The sequence below is a fragment of the Nicotiana tabacum genome, chromosome 22 (genome assembly GCF_000715075.1).
Source record: "Nicotiana tabacum cultivar K326 chromosome 22, ASM71507v2, whole genome shotgun sequence".
NCBI lineage: Eukaryota > Viridiplantae > Streptophyta > Magnoliopsida > Solanales > Solanaceae > Nicotiana > Nicotiana tabacum.
This window is the reverse complement of record NC_134101.1, coordinates 217,612,820-217,634,919: the sequence shown is the minus strand read 5'-3', so window position 1 is coordinate 217,634,919 and position 22,100 is coordinate 217,612,820.

Here is a 22,100-nt window from a genome sequence, read left to right as displayed (position 1 = left end):
TTTGCATCTATACCCGTTTTTTGGGTCACGTTTTAACTTGTGACCGCTTTGCAAAATAAATTGCAAGTGTACCCCTTTTTCGCGTAACTTCAGCATACATGGCTGAAGTATCAAAGGCAATCACACAAAACTTCAGCATTCTAGTAGACGGGACTGAAGTGTGCTGAAGTTTTTATTTTGTAAATGGCGCACTTCAGCTATAGAGCTGAAGTTTTTGTTTTGTAACTGGAGAACTTCAGCTCTAGAGCTAGAATTTTTGTTTTTGTAACTAGGGAACTTCAACAAAAACTTCAGCTCTAGAGCTGAAGTTTTGTTTTGTAACTGTCCGACTTCAGCTCTAGAGCTGAAGTTTTTGTTTGTAACTGGCGAACTTCAGCTCTAGAGCTGAAGTTTTTATTTGCAACTGGCGAACTTCAGCCTTCTTAGAGTTGAACTTCAGCCTACTACCTTCTGAATGCTCCATATATCTTTTTACGAAGATATTGTGGTGGGATATAATCAGAGGAAGATAAATGAACTTCTTCCAACATCCAGTTTAATTTTAAATATAAACTACCACTTCGTCAAATTATCACACTAATATGCCATGTTTACGTATTTGAGATGTACTTTGAACAATTGATACTATGCGATCGCTTTTTATTTTCTTAATAATGATATTACCCAGATGCATATCTAGGTGGTGTTGTATTAGTAAAAACGAACACATGAGCCTTCTTAGAGTTGAACTTCAGCCTACTACATTGTGAATGCTCCATATATCTTTTTTACGAAGATATTGTGGTGGGATATAATCACAGGAAGATAAATGAGGGCGGATATAACTTTGAGGAGGAGAAGGAGGAGAAGAAAGGGGGCTGAAGTTTTTTAAAAAGTGGGTACAAGTTAAAACTTTAAAAGAAAAATGGGTATAGGTTAAATGGGGGCGACCAAATAGGACGCCTCGTGCAATTGTTACATTGCATTAACTTGTACATAATAATAATAATCCTTAAGTATATACATATGTTTTGGCTTCACTCCATTCTTTCCTATTTATGTGTCTGATTGTGTTTTTAGTTGTAAAATGTTATAATCTTGAAGGTAATAATGTTGAAATCAATTGTTTGGACAAGAGGGGTTGCTCTGATGGTAAGCAACCTCCACTTCCAACCAAGAGGTTGTGAGTTCGAGTCTCCCCAAGAGCAAGGTGGGAAGTTCTTGGAGGGAAGGATGCCGGGGGTCTATTTGGAAACAGCCTCTCTACCTCAGGGTAGGGGTAAGGTCTGCGTACACACTACCCTCCCCAGACCCCACTAAGTGGGATTATACTGGATTGTTGTTGTTGTTGTTGTTGTTGTTGTATAGTTCTTCTTTATTTGAAAGTAGTTTTATGCTACGCCCGTTGCGCATGTAACCTATCTAAATGAGTATTAATTTTTAAGAAAATTACATAAACATTATTTTTGAATTATAAAATAATGTGTAAATTTATCTTTAAAAGAATATTGATTTGTATAGCTAATTCAATAAGGAACAGTTGTACCTTCGTTCTCTATGTTTTCTTTATCTCTTTTAACTACTACCTTAAACTGCTTATGAATAACTGCATATGATTTATTTCTATTAATTTCAATATATCTCACTTATCGAGTATTATAATTAGGTTTGTGATTTATATGAGTATAAATTCACAATACGTATTCAACGTATTCATATAATTAACTTAAAGTACATTATAGTACATATTACTTTAAACTAAAATACTACTATTATTTTCAAAACCTAAGCATGTTGTATTTAACTTATTTACATATATTTTCATACTCGTCCTATTATGTTATAAGTTTGGTTTACATACTATAGTAATCTTAAATATTTGAAGACTTAAAATTAGATCAAAAATTTTATTAGTGAATTTTTAATGTACGCTTATATACACTTTATCTAATATACCTAAGAAAAACATTATAATTACTTTACCCAATTTAAATACAAAAAAGGGGTACAGGATCGTTTCCGAATAGGGCTCAGGAAATGAATTACAAGAATACCAGTCCTGGCCAGCTACTAAACTCTACAGTAAACCTTAAACCACGAGGCTCCTCACAACCCTTCAACGGCCACCTGCCTAACGGGTTTACGAACCTCACCGGTTAGGTTGGCCTAACCAAGGTCTACTGTCGAGATTGGTAACTGCCTGGTCTATATAGTTCTTAACCCAAAACCTCATCGGGTTAACACATTAAACTCCTAACTACCAAGCATGTATAGTAAATAACCTTCGAAAATCAAGTTTAACACTTACCTGTTTAGCCTATCATTTAGGTTAACAGTACTTGCAACAATAGAAGAGGAAAGAAGAAGAATAGTACCAGACCAGAGACCTTTAGTTGTGGCCAAGCAACCTTTTTTGATTTTATTTTAAAATAGAAAATATTACAGAAAAGTTCTTTTACAAGTGGAGAGAGAAACTAGAGAGAAGACAGAGCTAATGCTTTGGCTAACGCTTGCCTCTAGAGAATGAAAAATGATCCTTATATAATGGATCAGTCTACAAACAAACAAAACTAAAAAGTAGAATTAGCCGACAAAATAATTACAGGTATGGCCGACAAGATAAAAAGATAAAGTCTATAATTACAAACGGACAGATTGCTTTATAAAAGCAGATTCCCTTCAATAATGGAGGGACCCTTTACTTTATTAAAGTTGTTTATATTACCCCAATAATTTATTGTATGGGGACTTCTTATCCTTCATGCCTTATCTTTCCCTTTGTCGTTTATCCTTACAGAAGATTCTTCTACGATTTCCTTCAATTTTGCAAGAAAATCTTCAATTTCTTCCATGTTTACTTCTGTATCAGAAGTACTCTGTGCTTCTCCTGCTACACATACTCCTTCATCTGAAGTAGTTGCTAGTGAGGTCATAGATATATCATCCCCTATTCTTGCTTCAAATTTTTTTTGCAAGATCCTTCTTTATTTCCTCAAAGTATAAAGCGAGGATTTCTTTTTTGGATATGGCTCCCTTCTTCATTTGGAGCTTTTTGGTAACCTGTTGGAAATGGCTGATATCTCCTTCATTGATATCTGTCCTTTCTTGTTTGACATACACATCAACTTTGTCTTTAATTTGTTGAATTAATTCTTCACCAAATAATTTTTTCTGCTGGTTTGTTTGAACTAACTTTGTCCAGAATTTGTAATAAACAATTCTTTGGAGGCAAGGAACTCCTTTGTTGATATAACCAACTTCTACATCCCATTTCATAATCCAAGGGATAGAAAATTCTATGAAAAAATACATAGCGGCAATTCCATCGTAAAAGATATTATCTTTTTGTAATAAAATAATCTTAGGAGATATATCTACCCACTGAGTATATAAACTCTTAAATAGAGGAGGAAGTATCTCTAATGATGGACCATATGATATCCACCATTTAAAGAACCAATTTAGAATTTGCTGATTGTTCATATTAGAACATAGCTTAATGAACCATGAGTGTTTCCTATTAGGATTCTCGTAAAGGAAAGTTTTATTAAAACTTTCAACATAGTCCCAGTAATTAAATTTAACTGAGACTTTCTAATCAGGATGAGTATATTCTCGATCCTTAAGGGTACTCATACCCCATTCATCTACAGGTATAACCTTTTTGATAATAATTTTTGAAAAACTATAAGTTTTCTTGGTATTGGCAGGATAAAAATGCTGAATTTCAGCTGATCCTGTCGTTGAGAGTATAATCTCATGGTGCATCCTGTATTTATAAGCAGGAGTACCGTATGACGCTGTATCAAAGTATCTGGTCATTAATTGCCATGGGTTATCCTTCCATTTAAGTTCGGATTGTTCCAAAAGAATTATTAACTCTTTTGTATCCTTTCGGTTATAAACCTCAAGGTTTTCATTGCTATCCTCTGATATAACTAAGGAATAGGTTGGTACATTAGATGATGTACCCTCATCTTTTTTGGATTATATAAAATTCATAAATTCCTTATATAAAGGATGATCCATATTACCTCCTGCTATATTAGCAGCAATTAATTTTTGGCTTCCCATTTGGGCGAGAATATTATTCCTTCTGCCTTCGGCAAATGCCCTTCCTCTTCCTCTTCCTCGAGGAGGTCTATATGTAGGCCTCATAATCTGTATAACAAAATAAAGAACTATGAGTTCAAATATTCTCTTGTAAGAAAGTCGGGAAGAGTATTATCAGACCCTTTTTTTATATATTATCTCAAAATCAAAAAGGGCTAATAAAGCTTGCCACCTTGCAAATATTTGTTTAGAAACATCATGTTTAAAATCTTTATTAAAGATAAACTTTGCCGCTTGACAGTCAGTCTTAATAAGAAATTTTTGATTATATAAATCCGTTTGAAATTTCATAACACATTTGACTATAACAAGAATTTCTTTAGCTACAGTCGCATAATTTTTCTGGGAATTATTCCATTTACCAGAATAAAACTGAACAAGATATTCCTGTTTATCTATTGGAGAATATTGTTTTAATATTCCTCCATAACCAATATCAGAGGCATCCGTTTCCACAATCTTTGCCCAAGTAGGATTGGCGAGAGTTAAACATGGAAGGTTATTAACCTTTTGTTTAATTCTTTTAACTACTTCAGTATGACTGTCAGTCCAAGCTTTGAGGTTCTTCTTTAATATTTCATAAAGAATAGCAGTATCTCTAGCAAGGTCCTTTATAAAAGGAGAAATATAATTTAAACTTCCTAGAAATCTTTGTAGCTGGGTTTTATCCGTAATTATATCAGGGAATTTAGAAGCAAATTCAATACTTCTATTTATTGGAATAATCTTCCCCTTCTCAATGTTATGACCCAAAAATCTTATAGAAGTTTGAAAAATCATCATTTTTGGTTTTGATATAACTAAACCCTTTTGAATAATAATCTTTTTGAATAAGTCTAAATGTTTGAAATGAGCTTCTAGATTTTTTGAAAATACTAGAACATCATCAATATACACTATTATAAAATCCGTATAAGGAAGGAAAATATCATTCATAATTTTTTGAAATTCAGAGGGAATATTTTCAACCAAAGGGCATAACATTCCATTCATATTGGCCCATTGTCACATTAAAAACAGTTTTATATCTATCTGATTCAGATATCTGAATCTAGTAATAACCTGATTTTAAATCAAATTTTGAAAATATAATGGCATCATAAAGTCTATCCAGTAAATCCTTTTTATTGGGGATATGATATCTAGTCCATTTTAACACCTTATTAAGGGGTTTATAATTTATTACTAGTCTAGAAACTCCTCGTTCCTGCTCAGCATGCTTATTTACATAAAAAGCAGTACAAGACCATTTAGATCTTGAGGGTCTAATTAAACCCTTTTACTGTAAAGAATCAATTTCCTTTTTGCATAACTCCAAATACTCAGAGTTCATGTGACAAGGTCGAGCCTTGGTAGGGATATTATCCTCGGAAAAGTCTTCTTCATATGGAAGACTTATAATATGCCTTTTCCTACTCCAAAATTGATTCGGATGGTCAACGCAAATAGAAGTAGAAAATTGGTTTTTGAGAAAGTTGATTTTTTCTGCTAACTTAGGATTTTTAAATCCTGTCCAATCGTAATGGAACAAATTTTGTTTTTCAAAAACTCAATTTGATTGACTTTTGAAGAAATATTATTAGAAATAATCTCATTTAAAAATCTTTGGACTGGCTTAGTTATAAACTCAAAAGTGATACTCTTACCATTATAGATACCAATAAACTTTTTGTATCCCAATATAAAAAGGGCATTAATTTGATGAAAAATGGGACACCAAGTATTACTTCTTGTTGAATGTCTTATACCAAAACAAAACTCTCAGGAATGCATCTGTCTTGTTGGCAAATATAAGCTTTAGGCAATTTATATGAAATATTCATTGCACCACTACTAGCATTTTTTAAACGGTGGGTGGTTTTATAAAAATATCTGGAGGGTATAACTCCTTCTTTTACACAATTTAAATCTACTCCACTATCAAATAGAGCAACAAACTTTTTTTGAAATTGTAATCAATTAAAAGAGTTATTTTTATTAAAAACTTTTGAGGGATAAAATATTGTAATTTTTCTAAAAATTCATCTTTAGGAAAATCCATTACTGCCAATAAAGTACTAGCAGTATTTTCTTCTGAAGTACTAGTAATATTATCTATTTCAGTAATCTTAATGCTGGGATCAGTATTAATTAACCCAGAATTTTCTAATTTGAAAATTCTTTCATCTAAAGCTATATTTGAAGCTTTTAATTCCGAGATTTCTTTCTTGAGATAACTTATCTCAGTACTTAAATCTTGGACCGTAGCAAGCCTTTCAGGCTGGGACTTATTTTTCACCATCTTTCTGATTTCAGACATGATATAAGGTCCTTTTTGAGATGGAATTTCTTCTACCTCTGTTCCTACCTCTGATTCGTAGGAATTTTATCTATTAGCTGGGACCTTAATTCAGGGTCTTTAATAACCCTTAGTAAATCAATCAAATTGTCATTAGACAAAACATTAATCTTTAAATCCCTAAATTGGGAGTAGATATTAAAAAGTTCATCGTCAGTATTATAACAATGATTTGAGCATTGTCCCTTATTACATGAATCTTGCTCTTCTTCAGAAAATGAAGTATAACTTTCTTCATGAAGGACCTTAGGTCTTCACTTGTTGATGAAGATTCTTCATCAGTATCAGATATTTCTGGAGAAGAATTCAAAAGAATCTTACATAAAGAATCTTTGATATGATCATCTAAATCCAATTCTTTGATCTTGCAATCTTTTGCATAATGGCATAATGGCCTACTCTCCCACATTTATAACAGGCTTGAGGGTTTTTAGACTTTATAAAACCCTTTCTGGCTTTATGAAAAGTCTTTCTTCTTTGGGTTTTTTCATGTCGTTTTTCTGGCGAACCCTTCTTATTTTTGAAATCCTTTTTAAGGGATTTCTTTCTTTTGGATGGTATATCAATGGCGAATTATTCACAGAATTCACCTAATTGTTGTCTCTTAGTGAGACAATGTTTCTTAATTTATTGGTTTAGCTTGATCTCATTACACATAGGTAAACCTTCCTGAGTGCATACACTAAATAGTTTACCATATGAGTAATTATTATAATCAGTACTCATTCCTGTGCCTCTAAGAACTTTTCGAATCCTTTCAGCAAATAAGGGCGAGAGTCCATCTATGAACTTAGACTTCCAATGAGTACTATTACTCTCTGGTAATTCCATCACTCTGGATAAGAAAACATCTTTATACCATCTAAAAGATGTGAGGGTTTTACACCTCAAATTCTGGAGCATTGTTCTAATGGTCTCACTATTATCAGACCATCTTCCAGAAAAGTATTCAATGATATTCATGACTAAAGAATAGACTGAGTTTTGAACAATCTTATCATCTTCAGTCTTGGTTGCATGCATTATTTGAAAACGCTGGTCTTGGGTGAGATAATTATCCCACCACCCTTTCAGTTGACCAGTAAATCCAGCAATAATCATTTCTGCTATTGCTCTATCTATATTTTTATTAACTTTATAGATAGTACTATACATCAACATCCTTTGTACTGTCATATAGATTTGTCTTTCAGCAAGACCATCTATATTCCATTTATAGATATCTGACCCACTGTAACCTTGGTGGTAGTGGTCATTGTCATGTTCCTCTATTAGGACATCTTGAGGAGTTGGTCTTAGATAGTAAAACATTCTTTGGTATGGTTTCCGAGCATACTTTTCAGAGACTTCATTAATCTCATCATCTACTCTCAGATTGCTGGTAGATGCATGCTCTAAACTTAGAGGACTAACTCTAAATTCACCTAACTTCTTAACAAGAAGTTCTTCAATATTTTCCAGACTTACATCATCCAGACTTTTCAATTTAAAGTCTTTTACCTCAGGAGGTGGTTGGATACTAGTAGTAGCAATCTTCTCTTTACCTTTAGTAACCTTTTGTTGGATTTTTTGGACTTCAGCTATAAGCTTGTCCAATTTCTCATGGATCTTAATGACCTGTTCACCCAGAATACTCACATACATGTTAGTATTATTGTTCTGAGTAAGCATAGTATTCAAATTCTTTGCAGTTATTGCAGCAACATCATTTTCAAATATTTTTGAAAAAGCAGTGCAGTAAATAATTTTATCCTTTTCCCCTATATGAAAAGATTGTTGGGGTGGAAAAATAGAATTGACAATATTTTCATTTATGAGCGTATAATCTCTTTCTAACACAGAAATATTGTTATAAACATGATTAGACATAAACTATGGAACAAAAGCAATAATTTTATTTTTCTTGCTAATGTCTGTATAAAAGTCATGCCTAAAAAAATGTACTAATTCAGGAGTCATGTTTTCATGAAATCATTTTCTGAAAACAGTCCATCTGGGTTTTAGAAATTCTTCTAAAATCATTTTTCTTACCGGTGAACCCAGACTAAAATCTATTTGGTTTTCAACCATTATTAACACCATTTGAAAAATCCATTTTGGAAGCAGTTGGTTCAAGATCTGTATTAATCTTGATGATATTATCACTGCTGATGCTAATATAATTTATTCTATTGTTTTTTCTAATTTGTGATGTGGATGCTCTAGATGGAAAATCTACCACATAATCAATCGGAGAAATGTATGAGGAATTTGATCTAGTCAATCTAGATGATAGACTGATATTATCAGTTTGTACGGGTTCATTGAACCTGATTTTAATAGTGCCATTTGAGGTTTATTCTATTTCTGTAACCTCAGTATTACCAGCGTGTCGAGGTGCAACAACTTCATTTATGACCCATTCTTTAGGGAAATCTATTTCATCCCATTTAATAGGCCTTCTGGTAGTTACTTTGGATTTACCAAAGTTGGTTTCTATGAGAATAGTTTCATTTTCGAAGTCCATGATTTTGCACATAGGATTCAAAGTATACAATGGTTTATAATAAATCCTATAACAGATACATATAACTTCTGTACCAGGCAAATAGTCCTAACCATGCTATTTAATGCTAAGTATTAAAGCATTTAAAGAATTCTTATCATTAAGAGAAATTTGCAAATTGGGGTAAGCATTAAAGTAAACAGGGCCATAAGCCAAACTAGTTTGCACAGTCCCTATAAGAGACATTTTCCAGTTCTGATTTCTGCCATCTCTGAGAGCTGCTATAAAGCTTTCAGGTAAGCCTCTTAAAGTAAGTGTTTTAAAGACGACTTGTATTAAGCCTATGTGTATAAATCTATGTGAATCCCTATAAGGGGCTAAATCACTTTCAGATAATAATCTGAAAGTAGCATGATCACTATCTACGGTGATCGTCTCTTCAGTAGTTTTAACTACTTGTTTTAAACCTATTCTTTCGAATGTTCCTAACTGGTATATTACCTTAGGCTTGACTAATGGTATAGTCCACTTATTAAGTAGATCTAATTGTTGAGGCAATTCATATTCTTCTTTTCTACTATTTTTAACAGAAGTCTTTTTCCTAATGATATTCATTAAGAAAATAAGTGTTAAACTTAGCTTCTAAGGTTTTTCACTAACATGGCTCTGATACCAAGGGGGTACAGGATCGCTTCCGAATAGGGCTTAGGAAATGAATTACAAGAACACCAGTCCAGACCAGCTACTAAACTTTACAGTAAACCTTAAACCACGAGGCTCCTCACAACCCTTCAACGACCACCTACCTAAACGGGTTTACGAGCCCCACTGGTTAGGTTGGCCTAACCAAGGTCTACTGTCGAGATTGGTAACTGCCTGGTCTGTATAGTTCTTAACCCAAAACCCCACGGGTTGACACAGTAAATTCCTAACTACCAAGCATGTATAGTAAATAACCTTCGAAAACCAAGTTTAACACTTACCTGTTTAGCCTATCATTTAGGTTAACAGTACTTGCAATAATAGAAGAGGGAAGAAGAAGAACAGTACCAGACCATAGATATGACGACCCGACCAGTCGTCTCATGAGTTACCGCTCCGTTTCCCCCATTTCAGCTTCTTTATGCTTCGTTATCCGTGTTTTATGTGATCGAGTTGATTAGTTCGAGTTCGGAGAGGATTTGGTAAGAAATGAGACACTTAGTCTCTTTTAAGAAGGCTTAAGTTAGAAAAGTCAACTGGGTGTTGACTTATGTGTTAGAAGGCTCGCAAGTGAGTTTCGATGGTTCGGTTAGCTTTGGGAGGTGATTTGTGACTTAGGATCACGATCGGAATGGGTTTTGGAGTTGTAGAGAAGAATTAGGCTTGAATTGACGAAGTTAGTATTTTGGCGAATTCCGGTTGGTAGGTGAGATTTTGATACGGGGGTCGGAATGGAATTCAGAGAGTTGCAGTAGCTTCGTTGGGTGATTTTGGATATGTGTGCAAAATTTCAGATCATTCAGAGGTGTGTTGGTCGGGTTTTTGATCAAATGCGTATTTCAGAAGTTTTTAAGAAATTTAGGCTTGAATCCGATGTAATTTGATGGTTTTGGTGTTGTTTGTGGTGTTTTGATGATTGGAACAAGTTTGAATGATGTTTTAGGATTGGTTGGAACTTTTGGTTGAGGTCTCGGGGGCTTTGGGGTGATTTCGGATGGTCAATAGGACCAATCTTGGTTTTTGAAGTTGTAGATTTCAGCTGAGTGTTGCAGAACATTTTTGTTCTCTGTGATCGTAGGAGTGCAATTACGATCGCATAGAAGGTTAAGGGAAGGCCATTCTGATTGCTCAATGCGATCGCGAAATAGGGTATGCGATCACATAGGTTGAGGAGGTTGTTCATTGCGATCGCATGAGGAGTAATGCGATCGCGTAGTGTTAAATGGACCTGAGGTTCTGAGGGGTACTTTGCTCAATGCAATTGCGGAGTAGTGTATGCGATCACGTAGGTTTGATTGGTGAAGTAGTGCGATCGCAGTTAAGTGGTCGCGTTCGCATAGGTTAGTTTGGAGGCCTGGGAAAGTTGATTTATGCAATCGTAGAGGCTTGGATGCGATCGCATAGAGTAAAATCTAGGCTGACAGAAGGGTTTTAATAAACATTTCACCCGCGAACCAAGTCCTATTTCCTCCATTGTTGAGTAACCTTGGGAGCTTTTGACGAGTGTTAAAGATGTTTTTGACTGGGAATCAATTGGAGGTGAGTCCTATGGCCTAGAAACGTCATTTAATTATAGATTCAACATCTAAATTCATGGAAATTTGATTAAAAGGGAAGGATTAGGGCTTGACTTTTGAAATATAAATTTGGGGGTTTGAGGGAGCATTTGAGCTCAGATTTCGGTAAATTTGATATGTATAGACTCGTGGCGAGATACGGAATCCGGTGATGTCAATTTTCTGATTTTTCGAGAAGTGGGCCCGGAGCTCGGGTTTTTCCAACTTCGTGATTTTCGATATTTTTTGAGTCTTTTTTATTGGGTTGTATTCCCTTAGCCTATTGTAATGTATTACTTGTGGTTTTGATCAGATTCGACACTCGAGGAGGTTGAATTGCGAGGCAAGGGAGTAGCGAGCTAGGATTTCGGCCTGCTTGAGGCGAGTAATGGTTGTAAATGATGTCCTGAGGGTTTGAAACCCCGGATTGCACATCGTAGTGCTATATTGAGGCAAGATACGCGCTGGATGATAAGCGTGGGGTCTTTCACTACTGAGGATTGTGACTTGGTCCATCCCGATTGATGATTTTACCGAATATTTGACTGAAATTCATTTGTTATCATCATGATTTGGGCTGATTGCCATATTTGGGTTTCGTGCCAACTATTTGAACCCTTCGGGGATTATTTTTATCACTGTTTCCTCACTACTTGACTTATTATTTGAACTCAGTCCTGTTGATATCTACTGTTTTACAAACTCAGCCACTTTTACTCAGATTTGAAACTTAAATGATATTTCTACATCATGTTTTGGGCTGTGAACTACTGTTTTACTAATGCCCAAGGGGCTTGTGATGATTTTTGGACTGAGTGAGGCCGAGGGCCATATGTGAGGATATGTTGAGTGATATGAGGCCGAGGGCCTGAGATACTTTATATGCCACGAGGTGGCTTGAGTGATGTGAGGCCGAGTGCTGAGTGATGATGCCACGAGGTGGCTTGATATAGCGCTTGGGCCATAAGGGGCCCCTCCGGAGTCTGGACACCCACAGTGAGCGCGGGTACCCATTATGTAGAGTGATTGATACTATGCCCGATGAGTGATTGTGAGGTAGCCCGAGGGGCTGATACTGTCTTGAGTGATTGATACTGAGACCGAGGGGCTGATGCTGTACTGAGAGTGAGCCCGAGGGGCTGATACTATGTCGAGCAATTGATACTGTGCCCGAGGGGCGGATTTCTACTTGTTATCTACCTGTTAAATTACCGGTTTTACTTGTTTCAAAAGGAATATCATTTGATTTCTTCACTGATTTACTGCTTTAAGTGATTTTTATTGCTTGATATGGAATTGCTTTGTGCCTTTACGTGTTTTCATACTTTCAACCATTATTTATAATTATTACTCACTGAGTTGGAGTACTCACATTACTCCCTGCACCGTGTGTGCAGATTCAGGTATAGCAGAGTCCGCACCTGAGCACTGATTCCGTCCAGGCTAGGCAGTGATTTGGAGTTACGAGGTAGCTTTTGACGCCCGCAGCCCCTTGTCTCTCTTATCCTCTATCATTTATGTTTTCTTCAGACTGTTGTATCGGATTCCGTACTTTGTAGACCTATAGCAGATTCTGTAGTAGCTCATGACTTGTGACACCCCGGTTTGGGCTGTGTCGGGATGGTTCCCGCTGTTGTCAACGTTAAAATTCCGCAATTTATGAGTATTATATTGTCACACCTCCTTTTCGCGCACCTACCCCGAAGGATAAATGCGTGAGGGAGTTTTTCCAATTTAAGTGACAATATTCGAAATGAGATTATTTATTCATTTCAGAGTCGCCACTTGGGAAAGGTTTGATTTTTGGTGTCCCAAGTCACCGGTTTATCTTGAATCCCAATTCGAGGAAAATATTATACTTTCCAAATGAAGTCTTCGAACTAGAAATTCTAAGTAAGGAATTCTGTTGACCCGAGGGAAGGTGTTAGGCACCCCCAAATCTCGTGGTTCTAGCACGGTCGCTTAAATTGTTATAATGGCTAAATATCTGATTTTAATACATGTTATAACTTGTGTGCTTTTATTAAGTTTAAACCGCTTGTATTATTATTTATTTTTTATGAATTGTAACGTCGTGAAAATGCATCTCGGACCACGTCACAATCAATGCGCCCGTGGTTGCTAATACATTCCGACTCCATTGAGATTTGGATTTGGGTCACATAAATGCGCACCCGAATTTAAGAATGTAATTTAATTAAATCACGCCTAAAGAGTCTAACACGTTATTATCTTTGGGGAAGGCAGTGAAATTCACTAAACAGTCCATCCCAAAAATCTAAGTATTTATTATGACCTATTATTGAGGGCCCCGCAATTTGCATTTTTATTTGGTGAGGCTCGTCTCATTTTTATTTTTAAAAGGATAAACCTACAGTGACTACATTTTTTTCTATTATGTTCGTATCTAAAAATGAAAGAAGAAAATATACGCTAATCAAATTACATGCTTGGCAAGCTCTGACCTCTTATTAATTATTAGATTACAAAAGATGTTAACGGAAAATTGCGCTTGAATTTGTAAAGCGGGGAATTATTTCGTGCCTTATTCCATGAGCGAACTGCTTAAAAAAATGCATACGAGATTGATAAAATGCTAAACTCACGCTAAACGTTCTCCAAGATGAACTTAAACTAACATTTTTTTTAATGAGATTAATGGAATTAACAACTAGAGGATGTTATTAACGGGATTCAAACATTGTCCTATAAACTGCCTAATGGAATCCGATTTTGATAGAGTTAACTCAAATGATTAAAGCTATATTGCATTTGGCAAAGTTAGAAGCAGTCTGCCCTATATATGTAAGATATGACTAGAGATGAAGTCTAGTTATCGATATACTAACTACTTGTACATTCCCCAAATTACGTAACTATGTCATATATACAACTAAACAACTATAGATCACAGTATTAAACAAACTAAATTTCAGTTAAGTACAAACTACCTAATGCGTTTTTTCTATTGAGTTATAACCCCCAAAAAACTACACAATCCACTAACACTTTATAAAACTACAAGTACAACACCAAATGATTAAAATCCTTTGCATCTTTCATTTCATACTCAATGTTACTGTTACATCAGTGTGAAATTCAAGTGTGTACCTGGATATTGGATACAAGAAGGAAAAGAGGAGGATCAGCAGATGAAGTATGCAACAATACAACAACACAAACAACCACAATAGTAGCCACTAACAAAATACACCCAGTGAACAGAACCAGCATAAAACTCAATGAAAACAGTACTCAAATATCCAAACAAAACCGACTCCGGAGGCTCAGTTGAGACCAGACAGAAATAGGTGGATCCGCAATAACAGTGGAACAACAGTTTCTGATTTTCGGACACTCAAAGAAAGAAACCTAAGTTTCAATAGAACAAAGCGGTTAATGCTGATTTCAAACAGAAAAAGTGAAGAAGAAGCAGAATTTTCAGCTTCAATAGAGCAAACAGAGGTTTTTGTTTTTTTGTTTATTGTCTACCTAGGATTGAAGTCCAGAAATGAGCTCTCTCTTTTTGTTCCAAGATCAGATCCTTTTGGTTCTAACTCCCCCTTTTTCTGTCTGAAATCAATCCCCTTTTTAAAGACTAGAGCTGGCCATTTTTTAATTCAAACATTTCAACTTTCAGCCTGTTTTTTATTCCCTCCTCATGTGCATTTCTACCCTTTATCATTGAACCCATGCTGTCCCTGATTTCCAGCTTGTTAAAACCAATTAAAAACTGACCCCCCATGCTTCCTACTTTAAAAGCACTCATTTTATACCCCTTTTTCAGATGCAATTCTTTTCAGTTTTTAAACATCTGAAAAGCCTGTTATTCTCTGCAGGCCATTAGTGGATGCTCAAATAATATTTAATTCTAATCAAGCATGGTCGGATGAATTGATTAATTCAAAAGCAACTGTCCACAACATGGCTTCCACTAACAGCTCAAAGCAGTGAATTAAATCCAATTCAATCAGTTAAAACAGTTCCTAGACTGATAGATAAATGGTGCAGATTGACTCAATCAGAATTGAAGCAACATGAACCAAATTGTCATCAGGTTATTTTAACATTCAAGACTGCGAAACTAATCGACGACACTTATTAACAGACCATATATCACAACATATGCAATCGATAACAAATAATCGAACTCGAACAGGTACGAGGGTGATTTCATGCTGATAGGCACAGTGATTTTACGCAAAGCTTAACTAATCGACGGAGCCTATTCGGCTCGATTGCACAAACTGTAATTAACACGCAACAAAACGCACAGAAGCAAATTCGACCAAATAAAAGGTCCGGGCGAGGTGGACAGAATGATCGACACAATTGAACACAAACTCTAACTGACATTTAAACACATAAACAGACATAAACAAAGCATGGAATTGACAAGGAAAAGAAAATACCTTAAGGAATTGAAGGCTAGACGGACCCGTCTTGGATTCTGACTCAGACTTCTTTGGGGGTTGAACGAACTATAATCGAAGTGTTCTCAACTGAGAACACCTCGATTAAGGTCTATTAGACCCCAACCCTTCGTTTAATTGGATAAACCCCCAGGTTTTGGATTTCTAGAGTTCTTGGGGCTCAAATTAGGGGTTCGAGCTTTTCTGGGGTAACTGGTGTGCAGTTGGGGTGGATCGGCATAGGCTGAGGTTTGGCTTGAATCTTCAAATGAAGATTCGAGACGATGGGGGAAGATTTGAAACCAACGGTTTGCAGATCCGTGTCCAGGGGGTCGAGGTGCACTAGAGGTGTTAATCTGGTGGTCACCGGCATCGTTGCCGCCGAGTTTTAGGTGGGGGGATGGAGGGGCGGTGCTAGGGTTCTAGAGGGTTTCGGTTCATTCTTTGAGAGAGATGAGGATGAGGGAGGGGGGTCTAGCTTAGGGGGCGTGAGAGTAAGAGAGGAGGGTTTATATACGGGACGGGGGAGTTGAATCTTGGTCGTTGGATCAAGAATGATCAACGGCCAAGATCTTTCATTTGGGTGAAACGACGTCGTGTGATTTAAGTGAGACTGGGTCGGTCTCTGGGGTTAAGTGGGTCGGGTATCAGGGGAAAGCCTGGAGCCATTGGATTGGATGGGATGAACGACTCTGATTGGTCATGCCTAAACGGCGTTGTTTGGATTAATGAGAGAGCTGAACTGGACCGCTGGATCTGTTTGACCAACGGTCCAGATGGGAGGTGCCAAAACGATGTCGTTCCTTGTGTCTGAGGGACGGACTGGATCAATGTGCTTTGGGCCTGATTTTCTTTGGGTTTAAAACGAGCCCAGGTCCGAATTTTCTCAATTTTTGCACTCTTTTCTTTTCCTTCTTTAATTTCAAATTAAAAAAACACAATTTCTAATTAAATTGTAAAATCAAAAAAAAATTAACACTTACAACAATCAACACACAAATTAAAATATTTGATTAAAATAAAATCACACAATGACGACACATAAAAGAAGAAATAAGCATTTTTTTTTTGCGATTTTCCTTTTAGAACCAAACTATGATTTGATTAATTTCTAAATGCACAATTAAATCATAAATATGCATGCAACATGTATTTCTTATATTTTATGATTAACTCAGCAAAGTAAACATTTACGGACAAAAATAATTACTAAACATTTATGGACAAAAATAATTACAAAAAATGTCATGCAAATTCTCAAAATTGTACTCGAAGGCAATTTGTTTTATTTTCGATTTCTTTTGGAGTAATTTCCGTGAAGAAAAAATCACGTGCTCACAGCTGCCCCTCTTTGTCCGAAAACACGAAGAGTTTTCGTGCAAAGATAAAGTGAGCGGATACGAGCGATTTTTGCCCGTTGGAATACTCCGTGTGAAGCATTTTTGAAATATTTGACCGAACCTTTGCTTCAGAGGTTTCCTACATATCCTGGACTAAACATGAATCAGGTCAATGTAGTTCGGGAAGTTTTGGTAGTTGAGACTACCATGGGACTGCAAATGTGCTGTTACCGCTGTTGCTGCTGCCGCTACTGCTTTACCGACCTCCTTATTACACCAAAAGAGAATTAAAACTAAGCTAGCTATGCCTATCAACTACTAGTTACAAGATTCATATCCATAATTCTTTCGCAAATTGATCTTGAGTCTTAGCTGATTCTGCTTGTAGACTTCGATCTGAATCTTGATGCTTGCAAGTTGTAGGTGCTTGTTTATTTTTTGCAGCATCAAGTGAAGCGGGATTGGCGGAGCTCGGGACTTCAATCAGATTTTGAGCGATCCGCACTTTGTCTGCTCCAGTATTTGGGAACATCTTCTTTTTGTTCTTTTCTTCCTTTCTTTATTCTGGATTTGAGACTCACTCCATAGGTCATCTCGATCCACGTGCCTCGAGGTCAGACCTGCTCAGACAACAAAACAAAACGAACGAAATTTTCTGCCCCAGTTTCACTAGGAAACTTTCGTGAGTTAATTGCCATAAAAATCTACAGAATTGATGAGGGGATTGGAAACCTCAAATCTAAAAGGCGCAACTCAGGGATTGGAGCCCTAATGTCGGCTAAAGGAAAATTGCTCAACTCAGGGATTGGAGCCCTAATGTCGGCTAAAAGAAAATCGCTCAACTCAGGGATTGGAGCCCTAATGTCGGCTAAAAGATAATCGCTCAACTCAGGGATTGGAGCCCTAATGTCGGCTAAAGAAAAATCGCTCAACTCAGGGATTGGAGCCCTAATGTCGGCTAAAAGAAAATTGCTCAACTCAGGGATTGGAGCCCTAATGTCGGCAAAAGAAAATTGCTCAACTCAGGGATTGGAGCCCTAATGTCGGCTAAAAGAAAATCGCTCAACTCAGGGATTGGAGCCCTAATGTCGGCTAAAGGAAAATTGCTCAACTCAGGGATTGGAGCCCTAATGTCGGCTAAAGGAAACTAGGGACAACTCAGGGATTGGAGCCCTAATGTCGGCTAAAAGAAAATCACTCAACTCAGGGATTGGAGCCCTAATGTCGGCTAAAAGAAAATCGCTCAACTCAGGGATTGGAGCCCTAATGTCGGCTAAAAGAAAATTGCTCAACTCAGGAATTGGAGCCCTAATGTCGGCTAAAAGAAAATTGCTCAACTCAGGGATTGGAGCCCTAATGAAGCCCTAATATTGATAAAGGCGATTAGGGAATGGAGACCCTATGTCTAAAATTTCAACTTAGGGATTGAAGCCCTAATATTGGTAAAAAATATGTTGATATTGGGGATTCTAAACTAACCCCTTTTTTTGGAATTTTCTTCTTATTTCTCTTTTCATTTTTTTTTATATATATTTTTTTTTATTATTTTTGTTTAGTAAAAATTCAGGAAAGAATTTGGAGGAAACTTCCCTTTTGGGTTGATTCCTTGCTGCAAAGCTATTTCTTGCACCTGTGCATTTCTTTTCCCTTTTGGTCGCACCTGCTTCTTGCACGGTTGCTTTGGATTGTACCTGTTTCAATTCTCCAAACAAAGAACAATTGTCAGTTTGAAAACGGTGGTTGGTTCGGTGGCCTTGATCGTTCTAATTGCTTGGTCTCGGCCTCATTTCTGTTGAGAAACTCCACCATTGATTGGATTCACAGGCGACCCCCTTTCAAACTGATCAGACTTGGATTTCCGGATTTCATGATGATTCGCCCGTGTAAGGCTTTGGTTCTTCCATCTCATTCTGCTTGGGGATTTTCACTGGGCAGACTCGTTGGGGATATATTTTTTTTGTCTTTACTTTGAAGGCAATCAACATCATGATCAGTCGGGATTGGACTGACGCACCACTGAGGCGGGGTATTTTCTTCACTTCTTGCTAAACGGAGCTCTGTGAAACCGGTCCTGCCACCTTTTATTTCCAACATATTTTGGAATTTAGGGTTAAAACGAAAGGGATTCAAGAAAAGGTAAACAAAGAGCGAAAAAAATGAATTTAAAAGAGAAGCGTCCCTTTCGGGGGAAAAGAAAGACTTATCTGAGGCGTATGCTGACTTTAAATTGACATGAAATGCCTTTTGGACTGGATGCCCGACCTCACGAACTTGCATTTTCTCATCAACCAAACGGATCTATGTTTCCAAACTAGGGAACCTTGCCAGAACCTTTTGAGGTGAAATCATCTTTTCGGCCGACAGCGCCCTTTGCGGGTTTTTGCTAGTCGACCTCTCTCATTTCTCTTCTCACTGTCGCCCGATAGTGATTTTTGTGAGTTTTCACTAAACGGACTCTCTCATTCTTGGTTTCTCTACTCCCGTCGCCTTATGGTGCCTGAAGGTTTTCACCGACAAGACTCTCTCGTTTTATTTCTCTTAGTTTAGAATGCATCAGCTTCCAACAATGATATTTCTTGGTTTCCCCCACCTTTGGCAATTGATCCGAAGGACTTGTACTCGATTTTTTTGGTAAAAAGAATTGCGGATGGAACTATAACTTTGGAACCATTTGGTGGGCCCGTGGTCGAAACATTATAACATCTGCCCCAGTTTCAACCTTAGGGAAAATTGGATTTTTATTTTGGTGTGACTGAACCCCAGATAGAGGCTGCCTACGTATCCTTTCGGAATCAAGTCAGACGTAGTTCAGGAAAATCATTTTTTTTTAATTTTTTTTTTGTTAGGTTCATCGGTGCTTTTGGATTCCAAAGAGGGTAGCCAAAGAAATGTAACCGGCTCAAAGGGTTTGTAAAAAGAGTTGATAGTGTTTGGGTAGCAGGAATAAAAAGCCTTCATCATCTCAAATGTACCAAGACGTCACCGAAGTAAACTCAAACATAGTACCTTTTGACCGCATCCGCATTCACAGCTGTTTCAGGATCATTTCCTTCAATATCACCCAGATATAACGCTCCTCTTGGTAATATCTTCCTGATGATGTATGGACCTTTCCAATTAGGAGAAAATTTTCCTTTCGCTTCCTGGTGATGCGGAAGAATGCGCCTTAACACCAGTTGACCTACTTCAAAATTCCTGGGTCGCACCTTCTTTTTGTAAGCGCGGGCCATTCTTTGTTGGTACAACTGCCCATGACAGACTGTAGCCATTCGCTTTTCATCAGTTAAGGTCAACTGCTCCAATCGAGTCTTAACCCACTCGCTATCTTCAATCTCTGCTTCAACAATGGCTCGGAGCGAAGGAATTTTTACCTCTGCCGGTATCACAGCCTCGGTCCCATAAACCAACAAGTATGGGGTTGTGCCTACTGATGTGCGCATTGTAGTGCGATATCCCAGCAAGGCAAAAGATAACTGTTCATGCCACTATCTGGAACTCTGGATTGTTTTTCTCAAAATCTTCTTGATGTTTTTGTTTGCCGCTTCAACAACACCATTGGCTTTGGGCCGATAAGGAGTGGAGTTCCTATGCGTTATTTTGAATTGTTCGCATACATCCTCCATCAAGTGACTATTCAGGTTTGCCGCATTATCTGTAATGATAGTTGCATGAATACCAAAACGATAGATAAGATTTGAATGTACAAAATCCACCACGGCTCTCTTAGTGACCAATTTAAGAGTGACAACTTTGACCCATTTTGTGAAGTAGTCGATAGCGACCAATATGAATCTGTGCCCATTTGAGGCTTTCAGCTTAATCGGACCAATGACGTCCATACTCCAGGCAAGAAAAGGCCACGGCACCGACATAGGATGTAGCTCTGTTGGAGGTGCATGAATCAGATCTCCATGTACCTGGCACTGATGACATTTCCGGACAAAACTGAAATAGTCTTTCTCCATGGTTATCCAATAATACCCAGCTTGAAGGATTTTCTTTGCCAGGACATACCCGTTCATATGAGGTCCACGCACTCCTGCGTGTACTTCATGCATGATTTTTCCTGCTTCTTTGGCGTCAACACATCTTAACAAGTTGAGATCCGGGGTTCTTTTATACAATACCTCGCCGCTCAAAAAGAATCCACTCGCATGCCGCCTAATAGTTCTCTTTTGATCTCCAGTAGAATGTTCGGGGTATTCTTGTGTCTTCAAGAATCTCTTAACATCATGGTACCATGGCTGGGTACTTGGTCCTGCCTCGATTACATTACAGTAACCGTGTCTTTCCCTGATTTGTATTTCTAAGGGATCGATATGGACATTGCCTGGGTACGGTAACATTGAAGCTAAGGTGGCAAGTGCATCGGCTGGTTCATTGTGACACCGCGGGATATACCTGAACTCTATTGATTTGAATCGCTTGCCGAGATCCTCCATGTGCTGCCGGTAAGGAATAAGCTTGACATCTCGAGTTTCCCATTCACCATGGGCTTGCCGGATAATCAGATCAGAATCCCCCATAATCAACAAATCTTCAACATCTTGATCGATTGCCATATTCATGCCCATGATGCAGGCTTCATATTCAGCTGTATTGTTCGTGCAAAAGAAACGAAGCCTAGCTGTAGCCGAATAGTGTTGACCAGTGGGTGAGATCAAGATTGCCCCAATTCCTACACCTTTGGCGTTTACGGCCCCATCAAAGAACATCTTCCAAGCATGAGCGTCTTCCGAGACTACTTCTATGGTGTTTATCTCTTCATCTGGAAAATAAGTACTCAATGGTTGGTATTCCTCATCAACTGGGTTCTCAGCCAAGTGATCCGCCAATGCCTGGGCTTTCATCGTCGTGCGAGTGACATAAACTATGTCAAATTCAGTAAGCAAGATTTGCCACTTTGCTAATCTCCCAATAGGCATCGGTTTCTGGAATATGTACTGCAAAGGATCCAACCTGGTTATGAGGTAAGTAGTATGAGCTTGGAGATAATGTCTCAATTTCTGAGCGACCCATGTCAAGGCACAACACGTTCTTTCCAACAAAGTGTATTTGACCTCATAACCGGTGAACTTCTTGCTTAAGTAATAGATCGCCTGCTCTTTCTTTCCAGTTGTGTCATGTTGTCCGAGGACACAACCGAAAGAATTTTCCAAGACCGTCAGATACAAG